This window comes from Dermacentor albipictus, unplaced genomic scaffold (genome assembly GCF_038994185.2).
Source record: "Dermacentor albipictus isolate Rhodes 1998 colony unplaced genomic scaffold, USDA_Dalb.pri_finalv2 scaffold_18, whole genome shotgun sequence".
Lineage (NCBI taxonomy): Eukaryota > Metazoa > Arthropoda > Arachnida > Ixodida > Ixodidae > Dermacentor > Dermacentor albipictus.
In genome coordinates this window covers 6,853,801-6,879,057 of record NW_027225572.1, presented here as the reverse complement: position 1 = coordinate 6,879,057, position 25,257 = coordinate 6,853,801, and the positions used below count along the sequence as shown (strand labels likewise).

The following is a 25,257-nucleotide window of genomic DNA, read 5'->3' as shown; positions in this document are numbered from 1 at the left end:
TAAAGTTACACTAGTTTGAAGTGCATGCTTTTAGAACATCATGTTGAAAACCCCATGGGAGGGCGACGCCGATAGCTTCCCGTCGGCCGCCGATTCTTTCCCTTCAAACGGTAGGCATGATCATTTTCGGTGTCATCAGTCTGACAAGCAGCTGACGCTTTCGTTAATGGCGGTGATATAGGCGGTCGTTCCTCATACTTTTTCAGTAAATTTATGTGGAACAGTGTCGTCCTTGTCCCGAGGTCAATGACGTAATCGACGTCATTTCTCCTCTCAAGTACAGTGAAGGGCCCTTTCCACGTAAGAATCATTTTGTTGTTGTCCGAAGGCAGCAGTAGCAGAACCTTGTCTCCTACAGCTAAGTGTCGTGGTCTGGTCTTACGGTCGTAGTGCTTCTTCTGTACAAGTTTTGCTTTTTGAAGCTCCTCCTTGGCCAAACGACAAGTGCCTTCAAGACGCTTCCGTAGCTCAACTACATACCCGTATGAGGTTTTTGCATCATCATCAATATGATGACCTGTCCATAATTCTTTCAATATCGCCATGGGTCCTCTGACATAACGGCCATACAACAAGTCGAAGGGTGAAAAACCCAGGCTTGACTGAGGGACTTCGCGATAAGCAAAAAGTAATGGTGCCAAGTACCGGTCCCATTGTTTCGGGCTCTCTTGACACATTTGTCTTATCATTTGCTTAAGGGTGCCGTTGAACCTCTCCACAAGGCCATTTGCCATTGGATGATATGGACTTGTTGGCAACTGCGTAAAAGAGAGAAGACGGCTCAGTTCCTTCATCAGGCGTGACGAGAATGATGTGACTCTGTCACTGATGCTCTCCTGTGGGACTCCCACACGAGAGAACATCTCTAGAAGTGCCTCAGCTATTTTTTCTGTTTCAAAGCTTGGCAGTGCCACAGCGTCAGGATACCGCGTTCCATCATCATCAATATGATGACCTGTCCATAATTCTTTCAATATCGCCATGGGTCCTCTGACATAACGGCCATACAACAAGTCGAAGGGTGAAAAACCCAGGCTTGACTGAGGGACTTCGCGATAAGCAAAAAGTAATGGTGCCAAGTACCGGTCCCATTGTTTCGGGCTCTCTTGACACATTTGTCTTATCATTTGCTTAAGGGTGCCGTTGAACCTCTCCACAAGGCCATTTGCCATTGGATGATATGGACTTGTTGGCAACTGCGTAAAAGAGAGAAGACGGCTCAGTTCCTTCATCAGGCGTGACGAGAATGATGTGACTCTGTCACTGATGCTCTCCTGTGGGACTCCCACACGAGAGAACATCTCTAGAAGTGCCTCAGCTATTTTTTCTGTTTCAATGCTTGGCAGTGCCACAGCGTCAGGATACCGCGTTGCCATATCGATCATTGTCAGAACGTACTTATTCCCTTTCTCTGACATGGGAGTTAATGGTCCCACAGTGTCAATGGCAACTCTCTTAAACGGGGTATCAATGACGGGAGTATTTCCCAGTGGTACTCGACCTATTAGATGTTTGGGAAAAGTCCTCTGGCACGTATCGCACGATTTAACAAATCGCATGATGTCTGATTGGAATCCAGGCCAGTAGAACTCTTCGCTCACGAGGTCTGTGGTTCGCTTTATTCCTTGATGTCCGGCAAGGATCCCTTCGTGAGCCAATTTCATCACAAAATGACGAAGGCTTCTGGGTACGACAAGCTGTTCCATTTGTTTCTTTGACCGCAGTGTGTATCTTCGGTAAAGAATTCCCTCCTTTATAAAGAATTGGACGTCGGCGAACCTAGTCTTCATGTCTTTGTCCACTGCTTCAAAGCATTTACGTAGACTGCTATCCTCCCTTTGCCTGCTTTTCAAGTCGATTGGGCTGATGTCTAGGGGGTTTATAGCTGGTACTGGTAATGAAGGCGGACTTGATCTTGGCTGTCTGGTTGTCGCTGCCACTTCCGACTTGTCCCTGGTTTCACCAGCAGCCGATGATAAAATGTCAGGAGAGATGGATTCATTGGTAGAACAGTTTCCACCTGCTCTAAATGATTCATCTGCAGCGCTCGGTGTATAAAGATGTCTTTTCCATCCATTGTCAGGATTGGAGGCATTCCGTACGCCTTACACATTTCCCAGGACAACATCATATAAGGGATTGTCCATGCATAAAACTCTAATCTTGCCTGTGAAGAACGGTGACGTGATCTCCACGGTTGCTTCAGGTAGCTTCAACAATCTTCTATCCAGGAGGCTCACCGAGGAAATGTTTCCTGTCAGCTTACTGTCTGGTACAAGGGACCTCTTGACAATAATAGAGTCACATCCCGTATCTCGCAAGACAGTAGCGGGATGTCCTTCAAGCATACCTTCGGCAGTAGGCATAGACTTTTCGTCTCGTTTATGCGTCTGCGTTCTCCCGCGTTCCGAACTTCCGGAAACTCGACGCAAGGTCTGTGTCCCTTCGGTTACTGCCTTAGACATGTTTACTTGCTGCATCGAGCACGAAACCTTCTCGGTATTGTTGCCTTTTTTGGGGCAGTCACCTGTCTTATGCCCAGTATGGCGGCACATTCCACAGACAGATGTATTTGTATTTTCACCCTTCGTTCTGGTCCAGCAATCAGCAGCTTTGTGACCGCGTTTACCACAAAGAAAGCAGCGTGGTCGTTCCTTCTCTTTTTGTCGCTCAGGAGTTCGAGCTTCACCTGGTGGCTTGCTAGGTTCTCTCTCGCTTTTACCTTTGCCAAGGTTGACTAATCCTTGCGCCTCCAGGTAGTGATCAGTAGCTTCCGCTAGCTTGTCAAGTCCCTGACAATTCCTTTCTCTTAAAAACTGCCAGTTTCTCATGACAAGTCATCAGGAACTGTTCTGAGACAATCTTGTCCCGCAGAGCATCGTATGTCCGGTCTCTATTGGCCATTTCTTGCCAGTGGTCGAAGTATCCCAATAGACGACCGGCGAACTGTCTACCAGTTTCGGAATTATCGGGTTTCGCCGACCGAAACTTTCTTCGGTAGCCTTCCTCAGTGAATCTGAAGCGTTGCAAAAACGTCTGTTTTAGTGTCGCATAGTCCATGGCATGATCCGGTGCCATTCTGCCGACAACACTTAGAGCTACGCCTGTCAAACAGAGGATCAGCGATAGGGCCCATTTGTCTTGTGGCCAGCCCTGGCTCGTTGCGACGCGCTCAAATCGTTGAATGTATGCATCCAACTCATCGCGTTCTTCGTTAAATGGTGGGATTAGCTTGTGCGGACTTTGGTAGCTCTCGGTAGCACCTGCGTGCACTCTCTCTGTAAGTTGCCCAGTAGTCATGCTACCTGCTGTCGCGTCTAACTCCCTCAACTTTAACTTGAGCTCGAGCACTTCCCTTTCAGCCTTTAACCTAGCTAGCGCTTCGGTATCAGCTTCTTTTGCTGCATTGCGTTCAGCTAGACGTGCTTCACGCGCTTCCCTTTCGCGTGCGCGCTCTTCGTCTACCCATTGTTTCAGTGCCGGGCCAGTCAACCCCAGTTCTTTTCCAATTGCCGTAAGCTTGTCTGTCTCCATCCTCACCCGTCAGACACGCATATGCAATGTGCTGCTCTTCTCGATAGCGTAAGAGCAGTCCTGTCGCGGACGCCAGATATGTGATGTTGTTAGGATCGTCAAGTTGCCAAGCGTGTGACGCGATGAAGATGGAGGAGACGGTGCATGATGAGCAAACACACAATTATATTAGACGGCACGTGAACACTAAAAAAAATATCTTAACCTAGACCCACACATACAAGGTTGTTCGTAAGTAGGAAATAATGTAGTCTCACGAGGTTGTGGTTAAGTCTGCAGTGTGGTGACACGTAGAGTCCTTGACGTGAAACGCTTGTTCGTCGAGTGATGACCGGCGTGGTGGTAGAGCTGACGCAGCAGCACGGGGCAGGAAAAGGTGGACGGCCCGCAGCTCCGTGGACGCGAACCGGCCACTCTGGAGTCTCGAGCAGGCCCCAGGCGCTCGTTTTGATGACGGACGCCCGGTCACTCGAACCTCGCGCGTAGAAGCGGGTTCGAGGCCGCAGCAGGCCGTTCCGGGGTCTCGTGCAAGGCAGCGACCTGAGGCGTTCCCAGTCCCGAAGACGGACGCCCGGTCGGGTGAACCTCGGCAGGAGATGTCGGTTCCGAAGGCCCGGTGGCCCTAGTCGCGTCGGCGTTCGAACGATCTCCGTTGCGCGAGCCCCTTCTCATGCGCTGCACGAGCCTCCTTCCTCTTTCTTTTTCTCTTGTTGAGGACCGCCGCAATGTCGTCTGCTCTTGCGCTCGGTCCTTTTTGTGTACTTCTTCACATAGTGTAAGTTGTGTGTCAGTATGTAGGTTTCTGATCATATCATACATGACACTGTCAGGTCCCGGTGCAGTGCTTTTAGATGTGTTCAAGGCAGCTCTTAACTCGGCAATACTGGAAGGCCGGTTATACGGTTCATTCTGCCTGGATTTTCGTATGATTGGCTTACGTTCTACTATTTCTTTATGTTTAAGAAAGGATTGGCTATAGTGCATTATACTCAACACTCGCTCAAAGTGCTCCCCAAGTGAATCTGCCTGATCTTGTAGTGTATCGCCCTGTGTGTTTATCAGAGCCAGTGAATATGTTTGTTGCCCTCTTATCCTATTAACCTTGTTCCTGAATTTGGCCTCATCTGTATAGGAGTTGACGCCCGATAAGAACTTCTGCCAACTGTCTCTTCTAGCCTGTCGGCGCGTTCTCCTGCCTTCGGACTTTACTTTCTTAAAGTTAATAAGATTCTCCGCTGTGGGAGAGGCGCGTAGCAACCCCCACGCTTTATTCTGTTTTTTACGAGCGATCCTACAATCATCGTTCGACCACGGGACACGCCGTTTGCATGCCAAGCCATTTACTTCTTATATGCATTTAGATGCGGCATCTAATAATAAGGCTGTAAAATACTCAACAGCAGCATAAATTCCTAACGAGGACAAGTCATCGGATGAGATACTAGTCAGAAAAGAAAAGGTTCTGTTTGCAAGACAGTAATATATGGGTTCCTTCTTAATCAGCAGACACGCACCGGACGAAAAAATGAACTGTTCAACGAGATGACCTCGCGCATCCATACGAGAGTCTCCCCACAAGCTGCTGTGTGCATTGAAATCGCCAAGAACAACATAAGATTCTGGCAATTGATGTATGAAGGACTGAAATTCATGCTTGTTTAATTGGTAATGTGGGGGTATGGAAAGCGAGCAAATGGTGATGAGTTTGTTTTGTAGAACTACTCGAACCGCCACTGCTTCGAGGAACGTTTGTAGATGCAAACGTTGACACGCTATGCTTTTAATAATAATAATATCTGGGGTTTTACGTGCCAAAACCACTTTCTGATTATGAGGCACGCCGTAGTGGGGGACTCCGGAAATTTTGACCACCTGGGGTTCTTTAACGTGCACCTAAATCTAAGTACACGGGTGTTTTCGCATTTCGCCCCCAGCGAAATGCGGCCGCCGTGGCCGGGATTCGATCCCACGACCTCGTGCTCAGCAGCCTAACACCATAGCCACTGAGCAACCGCGGCGGGTACGCTATGCTTTTATGAATAACAATGGCAACGCCGCCCGATGATGCGACAGCATCATCATGATCTTTGCGAAACTTAACATACTGTAGAAGAAAATTTGTGTGTCAATTTTAAGTGTGTTTCCCGTAAACACAGTACTTTTAGATTGTGCTTGTGGATAAGTTCTTGCACATCGTCAAGGTTTCTAAGAAGACCTCTGACATTCCACTGAATAATTTGTGTATTCATATTTAAGTGAATTAGTGCTGTGTGTACGGAAACGCAAATTATGCCTTAGATTACAGAGCACTTCAGGTGCACACACAGAGCACAGAGCACTTACAGCTGCAGCGGTGTCGTAGAGGTAGAACACCTGCCTCGCATGCAAGAGGTCGTGGTTCGAATCCCGGTGCCAGCAATTTTCCACCGGATTAAAAAAAATCGCGTGTTGATAAAATTGCATAAACAGGCCTGGAGTGTGGCCTCATCCCGGTGACCAGAACCGGTAACGCACTCCCTCACCAGAGAAGGATTGGCCACCTTGATGCAGTGCTTGGCCACAACCTCCTATGTGAACAAAACAATCAAACTCCGATCCTCAGTCCCCAGCAGCTGCGAAGCAACTGGCCGTGGCGGCGGTCACACCTGCGACGCAGCAGAGGGCGCTAAGAATCCCTGGCTCCGGTTAGGCCGCCATTGGAATATGAACCTGGCAACGTTTAAAGCTAGAACGTTATCTAGTGAGGCGAGTCCAGCAGTGCTATAGGAGGGCACTAAATGGGATATAATAGGGATCAGTGAAGTTAGGAGGCCAAAAGAAGCACGATTTGACAAAATTGCTAAATGATAACCCGAGAAAATTTTTGGAAGGTCATCAACCCTATCGAATCGCGCGCTATCACTCTGACCAACGAATTGGGTGAAACCATCGGGGACCTCGAATGCGCTAACAGCTTCAACATTGCTTTTAGCACAGTTTTCACAAAAGATCCCAGCACACCTCTGCTTACGACACCAACTAAAACTCTGTCTACTATGCCTGCTATCACAATAACTCATGACGGAATTTTATCCTTGTTAGATAACATTAAGCTTTCTTCATCGACAGGCGTCGATGAAATCAATTCCAAGCTGTTAAAGAACACCAGACATACCATTACTGCGTATCTGTGCATTTTGTTTTCTCATTCACTCTCTGTAGGTCACTTGCCAAATGATTGGAAAGTGGGGAAGGTTGTTCCTGTCTACAAATCTGGTAAAAAAGATTCTCCACTAAATTACGGCCCCATATCATTAACGAGCATCCCGTGCAAAATCATGGAGCATGTCATTTATTCTAATATCATGGCATTTCTCGATAAAAATAACTTTTTTCATCCATCTCAGCATGGCTTTCGAAAGGGCTTTTCATGCGAGACCCAACTGGCCATTTTCATTCATGACTTGCATGTTAACCTCGACACCAACATACTAACTGATGCCATTTTCTTAGATTACGCAAAAGCGTTTGATAAAGTGCCGCCTCAACGATTACTTTTAAAACTAAACCAGTTAAGCCTGGACCACAACATTCTGATTTGGATCAACGAATTCTTGTCTAACCGGTCCCAACACGTACTTGTTAATAATCATACCTCCGACCCTGTTCCTGTAACATCTGGTGTACCCCAAGGTTCTGTTCTCGGTCCTCTCCTATTTCTAATATATATTAACGACTTGCCTAAACACTTGTCTTGCCAAATCCGAATGTTCGCTGACGACTGTGTAATTTACCGATCAATTTCTAATCATTGCGACGCAGCAAAACTTCAGCATGATCTAGACCGTGTCCAGGAATGGTGCGACCGCTGGCTAATGACCCTTAATCTGACTAAATGTAAACTTCTTTCCATTACTCGCCAAAAGCACCCCGTTACATTCCCGTACATAATTGCTAACGAACCTATACAAGCAATAACATCGTTCAAATGCTTAGGCGTTACTTTGTCCAATTATCTCTCATGGCATGCACATACTACAAACTTCATATCATCGGCAAATAGAACTCTCGGTTTTCTGAAACGTCACCTTCGCAACGCTCCCCAACACGTTCAATTACTAGCCTATAAGTCACTTATCCATTCAAAACTAGAGTATGCGTCACCCATATGGTCCCCACATCAAGCATGCCTCGTACATGACCTTGAAGCGCTACAAAATCTTGCCGCTAGATTCGTTCACTCATCTTATTCTCACAACATCAGTGTTACCGCCCTCAAAGCGGAATCTGGGCTGCAAGCTTTATCCCTCCGCCGACACATAGCAACACTTTGTCTATTTTATAAGCTTTACTATTCAGCACTTAACAGTGCTCCTTACATCACACCACCCGCATACATATCTCCTCGCACTGGTCACCAACTGCAAGTTTCCCGTACACGTACAAGAACTGTTAATTTTTCAGCATCTTCTTTTCCTCGTGCAGCCAAAGACTGGAACAGCCTTCCTAGCAATATCGTCGTTCTCACCTGTCCATCATCTTTTTCTACCAATGTGACTGAGTACCTGTTGTCACAAATTTGAGTGTTATATTTTTATGTACACCCACCCCTTATGTAATACCCCCTAGTGGGGTCTTTAAGGTAAATAAATGAAATGAAATGAATACAGTGCTAAAAAATGGCACGTCCTATACTACCGGGGCTTACCGGAGAGACGAGAACTAGGAGTCGCATTTCTGAATAATAAGAATATAGCTCGTAACATTCAGAGCTCTATAGTATTAACGAGAGGGTGGCAGGTCTTGTTGTGAAACTTAAGATGTACAAAATGAAGGCTGTACAGGTCTACGCCCCCACATCCAGCTGTGATGATCAGGAAGTCGAAAGCTTCTATGAAGACGTGGAATCGGCAATGGGTAGAGTGAAAACAAAATACACTATACTGATGGGCAACTTTAATGCCAAGGTGGGCAAGAAGCAGGCTGGAGACAAGGCAGTGGGTATATATGGCATATGCACTAAGAATAGCAGGGGAGAGTTATCAGTAGAGTTTCCAGAACAGAATAATGTGCGGATAATGAATACGTTCTTCCGCAAGCGGGATAGCCCAAAGTAGACGTGGAGGAGCCCGAACGGCGAGGCTAGAAATGAAATAGACTTCAAACTCTGCGCTAGCCCTGGCATCATACAAGATGTGGACGTGCTCAGCAAGGTGCGCTGCAGAGACCATAGGATGGTAAGAACTCGAGCCATGAGCTGATGGCCATCTAGGACGGAATCGTCCGCACATGCGTTCTGACGAAAATAAAGTTTTTTCCATCCATCCATCTATCTATGCCGACACTTGAGGAGCGAACGGAAGAAACTGGTACATAAGAAGCCGATCAATGAGTTAGCGGTAAGAAGGAAAATGGAGGAATTCCAGATCAAGCTACAGAACAGGTATTCGGCTTTAACTCAGGAAGAGGACCATAGTGTTGAAGGAATGAACGACAATGTTGTGGGCATCATTAAGCAGTGTGCTATGGAAGCCGCTGGCAACTCCGTTAGGCAAGATACCAGTAAGCTATCGCAGGAGACGAAAGATCTGATCAAGAAACGCTAATGTTTGAAAGCTTCTAACCCTACAGCTAGAAAAGAACTGGCAGAACTTTCGAAGTTAATCAGCAAGCGTAAGACAGCTGACATAAGGAAGTATAATATGGATAGAATTGAACATGCTGTCAGGACCGGAAGAAGCCTTAAAGCAGTGAAGAAGAAACTAGGAATTGGCAAGAATCAGATGTATGCAGTAAGACACAAAGCCGGCAATATCATTACGAATATGGATGGGATAGTTAAAGTGGCTGAGGAGTTCTATCGAGATTTCTACAGCACCAGTGGCACTCACGACGATAATGCAAGAAAAAATAGTCTAGATGAATCCGAAATTTCATAGGTAACGCCGGAAGAAGTAAAGAAAGCCTTGGGAGATATTTATTTATTTACTTCATAATACCCCTAAAGGCCGCCGAAGGGGTATTACATAGGGGGAACCGATACATGAAAAAATGTGAGCTTTGCGCGTTACGGAAAAAACAACTGAAGTATACGAAATTTATACAAGATTTTTACAAAAGAAAACACAAACGTTGTACAAAAGTACGATATCTAGCAAAATACACAAGTAAAACATTATACGAAATACATTAGTCAAGTGAAACTCAGAAAATACAAAACTGTCTGAGAAACTAAATAAAGGGAGTAAAATAGGCACAAATAGGCAAAATAGTCTAGAGGAATTCCAAATCCCAAAGGTGACGCCAGAAGAAGTAAAGAACGCCTTGGAAGATATGCAAAGGGGGAAGGCAGCTGGGGAGGACCAAGTCACAGCAGATCTGTTGAAGGATGGTAGGCAGATTGTTGTAGAGAAACTGGCCACCCTGTATACGCAATGCCTCTTGACCTTGAGCGTACCGGAATCTTGGAAGAATGCTAACATAATCCTAATCCATAAGAAAGGGGATGCCAAAGACTTGAAAAATTATACACCGATCAGCTTAGTGTCAGTTGCCTACAAACTATTTACTAAGGTAATCGCAAATAGAATCAGGAACACTTTAGACTTCTGTGAAGCAAAGGACCAGGCAGGATTCCGTAAAGGCTACTCAACAATACACCATATTCATACTATCAATCAGGTAATATAGAAATGTGCAGAGTAAAACCAACCCTTATAAATAGCTTTGATTGATTGCGAGAAAGCGTTTCATTCTGTCGAAACATCAGCAGTCATAGAGGCATTACGGAATCAGTGTGTAGACGAGTCGTATGTAAAAATACTGAAACATATCTATAGCGGCGCCACAGCCACCATAGTCCTCCATAAAGAAAGCAACAAAATCACAAAAAAGAAAGGCGTCAGGCAGGGAGATACGATTGCTCCAATGCTATTCACAGCGTGTTTACAGGAGGTATTCCGAGACCTGGATTGGGAAGAATTGGGGATGAAAGTAATGGAGCATACCTCAGTAATTTGCGATTCGCTGATGATATTGCCTTGCTTAGTAACTCAGGGGACCGATTGCAGTGCATGCTCGCTGACATGGAGAGGCAAAGCAGAAATTATTCTGCAGAAAACTAAAGTAATGTTTAACAGTCTCGGAAGTGAACAGCAATTTACAATAGGTAGCGAGGCACTGGAAGTGGTAAGGGAATACATCTACCTAGGGCAGGTAGCGAAGGCGGATCCTGACCATGATACGGAAATAATCAGAAGAATAAGAATGGGCGGGGGTGCGTTTTGCAGGCATTCTCAGATCATGAACAGCAGGTCGCCATTATCCCTCAAGAGCAAAGTGTATAATGGCTATGTCTTTCCAGTAGTCACCTACAGGGCAGAAACCATGGAGGCTTACGAAAAGGGTTCCACTCAAATTGAGGACGATGCAACGAGCTATGGCAAGAATAATGATGGGTGTAACGTTAAGGGTTAAGAAAAGAGCACATTGGGTGAGGGAACGAACGCGAGTTAATGACATCTTACTTGAAATGAAGAAAAAGAAATGGGCATTGGCAGGACATGTAATGAGGAGGGAAGATAACCGATGGTCATTAAGCGTTACGGACTGGATTCCAAGGTAAGGGAAGCGTAGCAGGGGGCGGCAGAAAGTTAGGTGGGCGGATGTGATTAAAAAGTTTCCAGGAACCGCATGGCCACAATTGGTACATGACCGGGGTTGTTGGAGAAGTATGGGAGAGGCCTTTTCCCTGCAGTGGGCGTAACCACGCTGATGATGATGATGAGGACGGAGCACTTTCGAGGCCCTGTAATGGGGGTTTTGCCCTTTCTGAAGCTTTCGAGGGAGCCTCGCCGCTCCTTAGGCGCTTGTTGCGCCTTGAGGACAGGTGTACTGTCCACTGCCTCTTGTTAGGCGCCGGACACGAGCTCTTGCGAGCGAGAAGTAAACAGAGAGAGTCCCGCCTTGGAGGGCAAGACCCCTGCACCTACCAGCACGGAGGTCGATGGGGCTCCCAGAGGGATTTGGCTGCACCGGCTGTTGCCAGCGCTGGAAGGGGCCGGGGATGGTTCCTTCTGCTCGGTTGGCGGAGCAGCGCTAGCTGCAACTACTGTGGGGGCAGATGGCGTAACTGCCGACTCACTGCTTGTGGGTAGGACAGCCGCCGGAGGCCGTTGTGACGCTGCCCCTTGACGCACCACTTCGGCAAAGCTTTTTTTTTGCAGGTATACTACCCGCCAGCGTGCCTCTTTGAACGATATGTTCTCTTTTATTTTTATCATTACAATTTCTTTTTCCTTCTTCCAGGAGGGGCACGACCACGAGCACGCGGCGTGATCCCCGCCACATTTTACACAGTGGAGAGCATTCTCACAAGCTTCAGTGGCGTGTTCAAGGGCCCTGCATTTCGCACAAGTTTGGCGGCCTCGGCAGCTCTGCGAGCTGTGGCCAAAGCGCTGGCATTTGAAACAACGTAGTGGATTTGGCACGTACGGGCTAACACAGAGCTTGATGTACCCGGCCTCGGTGGACTCGGGCAAGAAACTTGAACCAAAGGTAATGATTAGGTGCTTCGTCTGAATCTCTTTGCCATCCCGCCGCATCCTAATTCTTTTCACATTGATCACATTTTGCTCACAGAAGCCCTGCAGGTGTTCCGCCTCAGTCAGCTCAAGCAAATGATCATCCGACACAACACCGCGGGTGGTGTTCATTGTATGGTGCGGGGTTACTGTTATGTTGGTCTCCCAATATGACACTAGGTTCGGTAGTTTTTCATATTGCTTCAAATCACGGAGTTCCAAGAGGAGGTCTCCGCTTGCCATCCTCGACACCTTGTAACCTGCACCTAGAACATCAGTCATGGGCTTTGACACAAGGAATGGTGAAATGGTTCGCACTGGTTTGTTTGGCTTTTGAGAGTGAATAACATGGAAGCGGGGAAAATTCTGGATTTGGGGTCTGAAAAACTGAAATAAATCTTCGGTGCGCCCTCCTTTCTGAGGGCGATCACGAAGTTGGGGGAAAGAAGTATCCATGAAATTACAAAAAAATTCGGCAACAGCGCTGACCGCTCACCACGGAGCCAAACGAGGGGAAGCGGCAGAGCTTGCATACAAGTCTGCACGACGCCAGTCGTATGCTATCACTATAACCAAATATGGTGTACCCAAGGTAGAATAGGCACACAATGTTAACCCTTGTTGCTAAGGAGAAGGAAGTAAATAGAAGAGAGAACGAGACAGGAAAGGTGGAAAGTAAGGGAAAGACGAAGGTTGTAGGAAGAGAGACACAGGAAAAGGCGACTGCCGATTTCTTCCAGGTGGGTCAGTCTGGAGGTGCCGTCTATGTGAAGCCAAGGCCGAAGTGGTATGTTGCCTCCGCCGGGGCTAGCTAACTTAAAGGAACATTCAGGACGTCTGGTGCGGTGGAGCCTCAAACTACAAGAATACGACATCACTGTAACCTACAAGTCCGCACGAAAACACTCAGATGCCGATTGACCCGCCACCGCATGATGACGAGGATGACGACGCCTTCCTGGGAATAATAAGCGCGGAAGAGTTCGCTGAAGAGCAACGAGTAGACCCGGAGCTAAAAGACATCGTCGATTATTTGGAAGGGCACACCGACGTTTTCCCTAGTGCGCGGATTGTCTTCGCTCACGCTTCAAAACAACCTACTCGTGAAGAACTTCTCACCAGTGCGCGCCAACTACCTTCTTGTTGTTCCATCGACGCTGCGTCCAGAAGTTCTGCGCGCCCCACATGACGATCCGACCGCTGGGCACCTCGGTTTCTCCCGGACGCTATCGAGGATACAAGAAAGGTTTTACTGGCCGCGCCTAACCGCCGATGTCACTCGTTACGTTAAGACATGTCGAGACTGTCAGCGACGCAAGACACAACCGACAAGGCCAGCAGGAAAACTTCAGCCGATCAAGCCTCCCCACAGACCTTTTCAGCAGATCGGGATGGACTTACTGGCAACGTTTCTGACATCAACTTCCAGAAATAAGTGTATCGTCATGGCGACGGGCTATCTCACCCGCTTCGCATTAACTAAAGCTCTACCAAAAGGCGGCGCAGCCGAAGTGGCGAAATTTTTCGTCAAGAACAATCTGCTGCGACATGGTGCCCCAGAAGTCGTCATCGCCGATAGAGGAATGCCTTTTACAGCAGAGCTCACCCAAGGCATTCTGTAATACAGCCAGACAAGGCATAGGAGGAAATTGCCTCCCACCCGCAGGCGAATGGTTTCACGGAGCGCCTGAAGAAGTCCCTCGCCGGCATGCTAGCAATGTACGTCGACGTCCAGCACAAGATGTGGGATGCCAACCTGCCGTACGTAACCTTCGCTTACAACACGGCGGTGCAAGCAACAACACGATTCACGCCGTTCAAGCTGGTTTGCGGTAGGAACCCGACGACGACTCTGGACACCATGCTACCGCACGTGACCGATGAAGAGAATCTTGACGTCCCTACCTATCTCCAGTGCGCCGAAGAAACCCCACAGCTCGCCCACGCACGGATCAAGAACCAGCAGCGTTCCGATAGCTGACACTACAACCTTCGACGACGCTACGTCCAGAACCAGCCTGGCGGCCGTGTTTGGGTTTGGACCCCAATACGTCGACGAGGACTGAGTGAGAAACTGTTGCGACGCTATTTCGGACCCTACAAGGTCACTCTACATGTTCGCGAACTAAACTATGAGGTCGTGCCAGACGGCGTTCCGCAGTCACAGCGGCGAAGCGCGCGATCTGAAGTGGTCCACGTTGTGCGTCTTAAACCCTTTTACGCACGCTGCCGAAGTTCCTTATTTTGTTATTTCTTTGCTACGGGTGTTTTTGTTTATTACTTTCGTTTGTTTGCACCATCGAGTCGATGCTTTTCTTAGAGGGGTTATTGACACGCGTGCATGTTGATCTTTATCGGGTGACCAGGTTTCACCGCTTTACAAAAGTTATCGCACAGCGCAGGACACACCTGCATGTATAGGAACGTTCTGGAATGTTATCCATGCTTCTATTCGCTGGCTGCTGTCGCCGAACCTTTGGGTATCTGATTTCATCGCGTGACGCAAGTGGTATAGAACTTTGTGGAAGACACGCGGGTCCCAGCGATTAGTCTGGAACGTTCGACGACTGCTGTATAAAAGCCGTCGCGCTTGACCCGCTGATCACATTTTCGACGATCGCCGACCGTGTTCGCCGCTATCGTTGTACTGTAAGTGTAGCCTGTCTTCGTGGGCACAGGTTCGCCCATTAAAAGTTAGTTTTGTCTTTCACAGTATTGATACTGTGTTCTTCAACGTCACCACGTGACAATATTGTTGTAAATTCTAAATATCGATAAGATCGAGTATAGAAGCTGTATTTTAAAATCTTCATGAAAGGTAACATTCATCATACAATTCAGAAAAAAACATTTATTCATGGGAATTTACATTCCAACCCCACGACCTGATTATGAGGGACGCTGTAGCGGGAGACTCCAGAAATTTAAAGCACCTGGCGTTCGGTAACGTGCACCTAAATCTAAATGCAATGGCCTTTAGACCAGCAGCTACCGAAGCGATCTTCGTGCGATCGTGCTAGTTAGCGAGGCGATCTTCGAAGAAACAGCACGCACAAAGGTAAGAGCAGCCTCAGAACCCTTTCAACGCAATGCAGGGACTGGTGTATAGCTTGAATGGAAGTGTGACAAGAAAAAAGTACGCACAAAGGTATGAGCCGCATGCAGATCGCTTTCAAGGTTCTGCGCGCACTCGTCTAAAGCTTCAACGCAACAGTGGCGAGTTAACAGCCCGCATAAAGGTATGAGCCACCTGCAGACCTATTTCAAGGTGCTGCGCGCGCTGGTCTGGAACGACGCCTTTATAGCTTCAAGGAAGTGACAAGAGCGCGCACAAAAGTATGAGCCGTCAGCAGATTCAATTCAAGGTGCTGCGTGCGCTGGTCTATACCTTCCAAGGAGGAGTGACAAAAAAACCGCGCACACAAAGGTATGAGAGCCGCCTGCAGATCGCTTTCAAGGTGCTGCATGCGCTATCTATAGCGCCAAGTGAATAGTCGCAAGAAACAGTGCGCACAAAGGTATGAGCCGCCTGCAGATCTCTTTCAAAGTGCTGTGCGTGCTGGTCTAGAGCTTCAACGTAAAATTGGCGAAAAAAACAACGCACCCAAAGTATCAGCCGCCTGCAGATTCCGTTCCAGGAGCTGCGCGCTGGTTCAAGAATTCAACGTAACAGCGGCGACAAACTGGGCACAAAGGTACGAGCCGCAGGCTGAATTTTTCAAGGCGCTGCACGCGCTAGTCTATAGTTTCCAAGAAAGACTGACAAAAAAAAACAGCGCGTACAAAGGTATGAGCTGCCTACAGTTCTCTTTGAAGGTGCTGAGCGCGCTGGTGTATAGCTTCAACCCAACAGTTGCCAGGAAACAGTGGGCAGCAAGGTATGCACCACGTGCAGATTTCTTTGAAGGGGGTGAATGCGCTAGCGTATAGCTTCAAGAGAAGACTGACAAGAAAACGGCACGCAGAAGGAAATGAGCTAATTGTAGATCCATATGAAGGTGCTGCGCGTGCTGGTATATATATTTAAAGGAGGAGTGACAAGAAACAGCGGGCACAAAGGGATGAGCAGCCTGCAGATCCCTTTCAATTTGCTGTACGCGCTAGTCCAGAGCTTCAAAGAAGACTGACAAGAAAATAGGTCGCACAAATGTATGAGCCACCTGCAGATTCCATTCAAAGTGCTGTGCGCGCTGGTCTATAGCTTCAACGCAAAAGTGGCGATAAACAGCGGTCACGAAGGTATGAGCCGCCTGCAGATCCCTTACAAGGTATACACGCGCTATTGTATAGCTTAAAAATAAGACTAACTAAAGAATAGCGTGCGGACAGGTATGAGCCGCCTTAAAATCCCTTTCAAATTGCGGCGCGTGCTGGTCTATAGCTTCAAATGAAGACAGACAAGAAAACAGCCTGCACAAAAGTATGAGCGGCCTCGATATTCCATTCAAGGTGCTGCGAGCGCAAGTCTAGAGCTTCAATGTAACAGTGGCACAAAAAAGCACCCAAATGTATCAGCCGCATGCAGATTCCTTTCAAGGAGCTTCGCACGCAGGTATAAAGCTTCAGCGTAACAGGGGCGAGAAACTGGGCACAAAGGTATGAGCCGCCGACAGAACTTTTTCAAGGCGCTGTACGGGCTAGTCTATAGCTTCGAAGGAAGACTGACAAGAAAACAGTGCGCGCAATGGTATGAGCTGCGTGCAGATTCTTTGCAAGGTATTTCGCACTCTGGTCGAAAATTAGAGCGCAACAGCGCCGATAAAATAGTGGGCACAAAGGTATGAGCCGCCGACAGAACCCTTTCAAGGTGCTGGACGCGCTAGTCTATAGCTTCAAGGAAGAGTGACAAGTGCGCGCACAAAGGTATGAGCCGTCAGCAGATTCATTTCAAGGCGCTGCATGCGCTGGTCTATACCTTCCAAGGAGGAGTAACAAGAAAGCAACGCACACAAAGGTGGGAGCAGCCTGCAGATCCCTTTCAAGGTGCTGCACGCGCTAGTCTATTGTCAAAGGAAGTGTGACAAGAAAACAGCGCGCACGAAGCCAAGTGCCGCCTGCAGATCCCTTTAGCTTCAAACTAAAGTGGCAAGAAAACTGCGGGAACAAAAGTATGATCCGCCTGCACATCCCTTTGAAGGTGCCGCACGCGCTATTCCATAGCTTCAAAAAAAGACTGACTAAAAAACACCGCGCAGAAATCTATGAGGGGCCTGTAGATCCCTTTCAAAGTGCTGCGCGCGCTGGTGTATAGATTCAAATGAAGACTGACCAGAAAACAGCGTGCACAAAGGTTTTAGCCACCTCAAGATCCCTTTCAAGGTGCTGCGAGCGCTGTTCGAGAGCTTGAACGTAACACTGGCCAGACACCAGCGGGCGCCAAGGTATGACTCGCCTGCAGATTCCTTTGAAGGTGCGGCACACATTAGTCCATAGCTAGAAAAGATGACTGACAAGACAACAGCGCACACGAATCTATGAGCCGCCCGCAGATCCCTTTGAATGTGCTGGATGCTCTGTCCATAGCATCAACGTAACAGTGGCCAGAAAACAACGTGCACAAGGTATGAGCCGCCTGCGAATCCTTTTCATGATGCTACACGCACTAGTCTATAGCTTCAAAAGAGGACTAACTAAATACAGCGGGAAAAAAGGTATGAGCCACCGGCAAATCCTTTTCAAAGTGCTGCGCAGGCTGGTATATAGCTTGAAATGAGGAGCGACAAGAAAACAGCGTGCACAAAGGTATGAGCCGCCTCAAAATGCCTTTCAAGATGCTGCGAGCGCTGGTCTAGAGCTTAAGCGAAACACTGGCAAAAAAACAGCGCACACAAATGTATCAGCCGCCTGCCTATTCTTTCAACGTGCTGCGTGCGCTGGTCTAAAGTTTCAACGTAACAGTCTGAAGAAAACTGTGGGCAAAAAAATATGAACCACTGACAGAATCCTTTTGAGCTGCTGCACGCTGTATTCAATAGCTTCGAAGCAATACTGATAAGGAAAAAGCGGGCACAAAGGTATGAGCCGCCTGCAGATCCCTTTCAAGGTGCTGCTCGCGGTAGCCTATAGCTTCAACGTTACATTGGCGAGAAAACGGTGGGCACAAAGTATGAGCCGCCTGCAGATCTCTTTCAAGCTGCTGCACGGGCTAGCCAATAGCTTCAAAAGAAGACTGACTAAAAAACAGTGTGCAAAAAGGTATCAGCCGCCTGAAGATCCCTTTCAAAGTACTGCGTGCGCTTATATGTAGCTTCAATAGAGGAGCGACAATAAAACAGCGTGCCCAAAGGTGCCAGCCGCCTCAAGATCCATTTCTAGATGCTCCTAACGCTGTTCTAGAGCTTCAGCGTAACAGTGGCGAAAAAACAGCGCACACAAATGTATCAGCCACCTGAAGATTTCTTTCAAGAAGCTGCGCGCCCTAGTCTAAAGCTTTAGCGTAACAGTTCCGAGAAAACAGTGGCCCCAAAAATATTAACCGCCGGCAGAACCTTTTAAGGTGCTGCGTGCTGTAGTCTAAAACTTCGAAGAAGGACTGGGTAAAATACAGGCGGCAGGACGCCGGTCTATAGCTTCAAATGAGGATTGACAAGAAAAGAACATGCACAAACGTATGAGCCACCTCAAGATCCCTTTCAAGGAGCTGCGCGCGCTGGTCTAAACTTCAGCGTAACAAGGGCGAGAAACTGGGCACAAAGGTGCGGGCCGACGGCAGAACTTTTTAAAACCGGTGCATGGGCTTGTCAATGGCTTCGTAAGAAGACTGAGAAGAAAACAGCGCGCACAAAGGTATGAACTGCCGGCAGATTTCTTGGAAGCTATTGCGCTCGCTGGTCTAAAGCTACAACGTAACAGTAGCTAGAAAACATTGGGCACAAAGGTCTGAGCCGCTGGAAGAACCCCCTCAAGGTGCTGGACGCGCTAGTCTATAGCTTCAAGGAAGTGTGGCAAAAAAAGTGCGCGAATAAATTTATGAGCCATCAGCAGATTCATTTCAAGGTGCTGTGTGCGCTGGTCTTGCTTACAAGGAGGAGTAACAGGAAAACAGTGCACACAAATGTGTGAGCCTCCTGCAGATTGTTTTGATTGTGCTGTGCGCGCTGGTCTATAGCGTCAATAGTGGCGAGAAAACAGCGGGCAGCAAGGTATGTGCCGCATACAGGTCCCTTTCAAGGAGCGGCACGCGCTGGTCTATAGCTTCAACGGAAGACTGCCATGAAAACGGCGCGTGGAAAGGTATAAGCCACCTGCAGATCCCTATCAGTGTCTGCGCTTGCTGCTCTATAGCTTCAAAAGAAGAGTTTAAAAAACGCGCACAAATGTATGAGCCGCCTACAGCTTCCTTTCAAAGTGCTCCGCGTCCAGGTCTATAGCTTCAATGTAACACTGGCGAGAAAACAACGGGCACAAAGTATGAGTCGCCTGCAGATCCCTTTCAAGCTGCTGCGCGCGCAAGTCAACAGCTTCAAAAGAAGACTGGCTAAAAACAGCGCGCAGGAAGGTATGAACCGCTTCAAGATTCTTTCAAGGTGTTTCGAGCGCTAGTCTTGAGCTTCAAGTTAACAGTGGCGAAAAAAACGGCGGCCACAAGTTCATCAGCCACCTGCAGATTCCATTCAAGAAGCTGCGCGCGCTGGTCTAAACCTGCAGCGTAATAGTGGCTAGCTAACAGCGCGCGCAAAGGTATGAGCCGCCTAAAGATCCATTTCAAAGTGCTACGCGCAAGATTCTATAGCTTCAAAGGAGGAGTCACAAGAAAACTGTGTCCACAAAGGTATGTGCCGTCAGCACATTCATTTCAAGGTGCAGCATGCGCTGGTCTATATCTTTCAAGGACTAAGAAGAAAACAGCGCGTACGAAGGCATGAGCCACCTGCAGATCCTTTTGAAGGTGTTGCGCGTGCTAGCCCATAGCTTCAGTATAACAGTGGCGGGCAAACAATGCGCACAAAAGTATGACCTGCCTGGAGATCCCTTTCAAGTTGCTGCACGCGCTTCTCTGGAGGGTCAAAAAAAAAACTGACCAAAAAACAGCGTGCACAAAGGTAGGAGCCACCTGCAGATGCATTTGAAGGTGCTTCGTGCGCTGGTCTATAGCTTCAACGTAACAGGGGCGAGAAGACAGCAGCCACAAAGGCACGAGCTGCCTGCAGATCCATTTTAATGTGCTGCGTGCACTGGTGTAAAGCGTTACAGGAGGAATTACAAAAAAAAACAGCGCGCACAAAGATACGACCCGCCTGCAGATCCCTTTCAAGATGCTGCACGCGCTAGTCTACAGCTTCAAAAGAAGGGTGACAAGAAAAGAGCGCGCACGAAGGTATGATCCGCTTGCAGTCCCTTTCAAGTTGCTACGCGCGTTGGTCTGGTGTTTAACAAGAAAGCTATAGGAAAACAGGGCACAAAAGTGTATGAGCCTCCTGCAGATTCCTTTCAAAGTGCTTCGTGCACTGGTCTAGAGCTTCAGGGTAAGGGTGACGAAAAAAACAGCGCACACAAATGTATCATCCACATGCAGCTTCGTTTCAAGAAGCTGCGCGCGCTGATCTAAAGCTTCAACGTAAGAGTGGCGAGAAAAGAGTGGACAGAAAGGTGTGAGCCGCCAGAAGAACTATTTCAAGCCACTGCGTGTGCTAGTCTACAGCTTCGAAGGAAAACTGAGAAGAAACAACCGCGCACAAATGTATGAGCCAACCTGCAGATTGCTTTCAAAGTACTGCGGGCGTTGTCTATAGCTTCAGCGTAACAGTAGCGAGAAAACCACGGGCCCAAAGTATGAGCCACCTGCAGATCACTTTCGAGGTGCTGCACGCCCTAGCCTGTAGCTTCAAAAGTAGACTGACCAAAAAACCGCGTGCAGGAAGGTATCAGCTGCCTCGAGAGTCTTTCAAGATGCTGCAAGCGTTGGTCTGGAGCTTCAACTTAACAGAGGAGAAAAAAACGACGCCCACATATTTATCGGCCGTCTGCTGATCCCTCTGGAAGTGCTGACCACGCTGGTCTGTAGCTTCGAAGAAAGACTGACAAGAAAAGTGGGCGCAAAAAGCATGAGCTACCTGCAGATCCGTTTGAGGGTGCTGCGCGCGTTGGTCTATAGAGTCTACGTAATAGTGGCGAGAAAACTGCGGGCATCAAGGTATGAGCCGCATGCAGATCCCTTTCAAGTTGGTACGCGCGCTATAGCTTCAATGGAAGACTGTCAAGAAAACGGCGCGCAGAAAGGTATGAGATACCTGCAGGTCCCTTCAATGTCTGCGTTCGATGTTCTATAGCTTCAAAAGAAGAGTTACAAAAGAAGTGCTCACAACTGTATGATCCGCCTACAGGTTGCTTTCAATGTGCTGCGCGTGCTGGTTAATAGCTTCAAAGGAAGACTTACTCAAAAACACTACACGCACAAAGGCATGTGCCGCCTGCAGATCCCTTTCAGGGTGCTGGGCGCACCTATCTATGGTTTCAAGGAAGAGTGACAAAAAAGAGCGCGCACAAAGGTATGAGCGGACAGCAGATTCACTTCAAGGCGCTGCGTGCGCTGGTTTAAACCTTTCAAAGAGAAATAACAAGAAAACAGCGCGTGCAAAGGCTTGAGCCACCTGTAGATCCCTTTGAAGCTGCTGCGCGCGCTAGCCCATAGCTTCAAGGTAAGCCGTTGCGTGAAAACAATTCACACAAATGTATGGCCCACCTCCAGATCCCTTTCAAGCAGCTGCGCTCGTCTGTCTAAAGCTTCAACGTAACATTGGCGAGAAAACAGCGTACAGATATGTATGAGCCACCTGCCGATCCCTTTCAAAGTGCTACCCGCTGGTCGATACCTTGAAATGAAGAGTGACAAGAAAAGCGCGTACACAAGGGTATGAGCTGCCTCATGATCTCTTTTAAGGAGCTGCACGCAGCAGTTTAAAGCTTCAATGTAATAGTTCCGAAAAAAAACAGCGGGCACAAATGTATGGGCCGCAGCAGAACCCTTTCAAGGTGCTGCATGCACAAGGTGATAGCTTCGAAGGAAGACTGACAGGAAAACAGGTAGCACAAATGTATAAGGCGCCAGCAGATACCTTTTAAAGTGCTGTGCGCGCTGGTCTATAGATTCAGCGTAATAGTGGCAATGAACATCACGCTCAAAGGTAGGTTGCAGATGCATTTCAAGCTGCTGCGCGGGCTTCTCTATAGCTTCAAAAGAAAAGTTACAAAAAAACAGCGCGTACAAATGTATAAGCCGGCTGCAGATTCCTTTCGAAGTGCAGCGCGTGCTGGTCTATAGCTTCAACGTACCAGTGGCGAGAAAAAGGCGCGCACAACGTATGAGCCGCCTGCAGATCCCTTTCAAGGTGCTGCACGTTCTAGCCTATTGCTTCAAAAGAAGACTGGCTAAAAAAGAGCGCGCAAAATTGTATCAGCCACCTGCAGATTCCTTTCGAGGTGCTGCGCACGCTGGTCTAAAGCTTCAACGTAACAGTGGCCAGAAAACAGTGGGCACAAAGATATGAGCCGCGGGCGGAACTTTTTTATGGTGCTGCATCCGCTTGTGTACAGTTTCGAAGGAAGACTGACAAAAGAACAGCGCCCACAAATGTATGAGCTTCCTGCAGATTTCTAAGCAGGTGCTCCTCACACCTGCCTATATCTTCAACGAAGCAGTGGCCAGATAACAGCAGGCACCAAGGTATGAGCCGCATGCAGATTCCTTTCAAGGTGCGCCTGCGCGCGCTAGTTAATAGCTTCAAAGGAAGGCTGGCAAGGAAACGGCACGCAGGTAGGTATGAGCTACTTGCAGATCCCTATCGAGGTGCTGCGCGCGCTGGTCTATAGCTTCAAAGGATGAGTGACGCGGATGAGGAAGCAGGGCGCACAAAGGTATGACTCGCCTGCAGATCCCTTTCAAGCAGCTGCAAGCGTACGTCTTAAGTTTCAAAGTAAAAATGACAAGAAAACATCGGGCCCAAAGGCAAGAGCCGCCTGCAGATTCCTATCAAGATGCTGGACGCGCTAGCCTATTGCTTCAAAGGACGACTGACAAGAAAACAAGTCGCAAAAATGTATGAGCCGCCTGCAGATTCCATTCGGAGTTTGTGCGCCAGCTCTCTAGCTTCAACGTAACACTGCCGAAAAACAGCGGGCACAAAGGTATGAGCCACCTGAAGATCTCTTTCAAGGAGCGGCGCTCGGTGGTCGAAAGCCTAAACGTAACAGTTCCGAAAAAGCAGTGGGCAGGTATGAACACAGGTATGAACATAGGTATGAAACACAGGTATGAACCGCAGTAGAACCCTTTGAAGGCGCTGCACGCCCAAGGCTGTAGCATCGAAGGAAAATTGGCAAGAAAACAGGTAGTACAAATGTATGAGCCGCAGGCAGATTGCGTTCAAAGTGCTGTGCGCGCTGGTGTATAGTTTCAATTTAACAGTGGCAATGAACATCGCACTCGATGGTATGCGCCGCTTGAAGAATCCTTTCAAGTTCTGCACGGGCTTGTCTATAGTTTCAAAAAAAAAGTTACAAAATCGGCGCGCAAAAATTTACGAGCTGCCTTCAGATTCCTTTCTAAGTGATCCGCGCGCTAGTCTATAGGTTCAACATAACAGTGGCGCCAAAACAGGGGGCACAAATTATGAGCCGCCTCCAGATCCCTTTCAAGGTGCTACACGCATTAGTCTATAGATTCAAAAGAAGAGTGATTAAAACAGCGGCAGAAAGGTATGAGCCGCCTCAAGATCCTTTTCAAGGTGCGGCGAGCATTGGTCTTAAGCTTCAACGTAACCTGTGGCGAGAAATCAGTGGGCAGAAAGGAATCAGCCACCGGCAAAAGTTTTTCAAGGCGCTGCACGAGGTAATCTATAGCTTTGAAGGAAGACTGACAAGAAAACCGCGCGCACACAAATATGAGCTGCATGCAGTTCCATTTGAAGGTGTTGCGCGCGCTGGTCTATAGCTACAGTGTAACAGCGTCGAGAAAACAGCGGGCACCAAGGTTTGAGCAGCATGCAGATCCCTTTGAAGGTGCTGCACGCGCTGGTCTATAGCTTCGACAGAAGACTGACAATAGAAGGGCGCCCAGGAAAGTATGAGCTACCTGCAGATGCCTATCAAGGTGCTGCGCTCACTGGTATATAGCATTAAAGGAAGAGCGTCAAGAACACAGCGCGCACAAATGTACGAGCCGGCTGCAGATTCCTTTCAAAATGCTGCGCGTGCTGGTTTATAGCGTCAACGTAACAGTGGCGAAAAAAACAGTTGGCACAAAGGTATGAGCCGCCAGAAGAACACTTTCAAGGGGCTGCATGCGCTAGTCTACAGCTTCGAAGCAAAACTGAGAAGAAAACAGCGTGCACAAAGGTATGAGCTGCCTTTAGTTCCCTTTGAAGGTGCTGTTTCCCCTGGTCTATAGCTTGTGGGGATCGCACGCGCATCCCCATATCTCCGGAGCGGCCGCGCGGTTATCACGCGATAATCTGATGAAACATTTGCAAATAAATAACTTTTTCACTTCGGCTCAGCATGGGTTCCGCTCTGGTTTTTCGTGCGTAACACAACTAGCCGAATTCACTCATGACATTGCACTCGGCCTGGACCATGGTGAACAGATAGATGCACTCTTTCTTGATCTGCGGAAAGCATTTGACGTCGTCCCCCACAATCTACTTTGCTTAAAATTATCATTCCTAGGCCTTCCTGAACGTATTTTTGGCTGGATAAAGGATTATTTACACCTGCGCAAACAGCAAGTTGTTCTTAATGGGGTAAACTCGGCTCCAATGCACGTGCTATCGGGAGTGCCTCAAGGCTCTGTGCTTGGGCCTCTTTTGTTCCTAATTTATATTAATGATTTAGTAGTAGGCCTTAAATCAACAGTTAGACTGTATGCCGACGACTGCGTCATGTATCGTGCAGTGAAATGTTATGCCGACATGTCTGTCTTACAGGACGACCTTGAAAAAGTATCTATTTGGTGCAAGCGGTGGCAGATGACTCTGAATACTGGTAAATGCTACCATGTGCAGTTCACAAAGAAAAAGAAAAAATTCCCAAGTTCCTACTGCGTAAATAATGTTGCACTCAGTACCGCTAATGATGTTCAGTACCTCGGAGTTACGTTTTCTGAAACGCTTGACTGGACTAATCATGTTAACTTAATTAGCGCGAAAGCTTACCGTCTTCTTCACTT

At 48.0% G+C, this 25,257-nt stretch overlaps 1 protein-coding gene across 16 annotated transcripts in view; it reads right to left on the bottom strand.

Moving 5' to 3' along the window:
• LOC135908735 (uncharacterized) overlaps positions 1 to 25,257 on the bottom strand; it is a 1,076,237-nt gene that overhangs the window by 432,090 nt on the left and 618,890 nt on the right. The gene's annotated exons all lie outside the window — the stretch shown is intronic.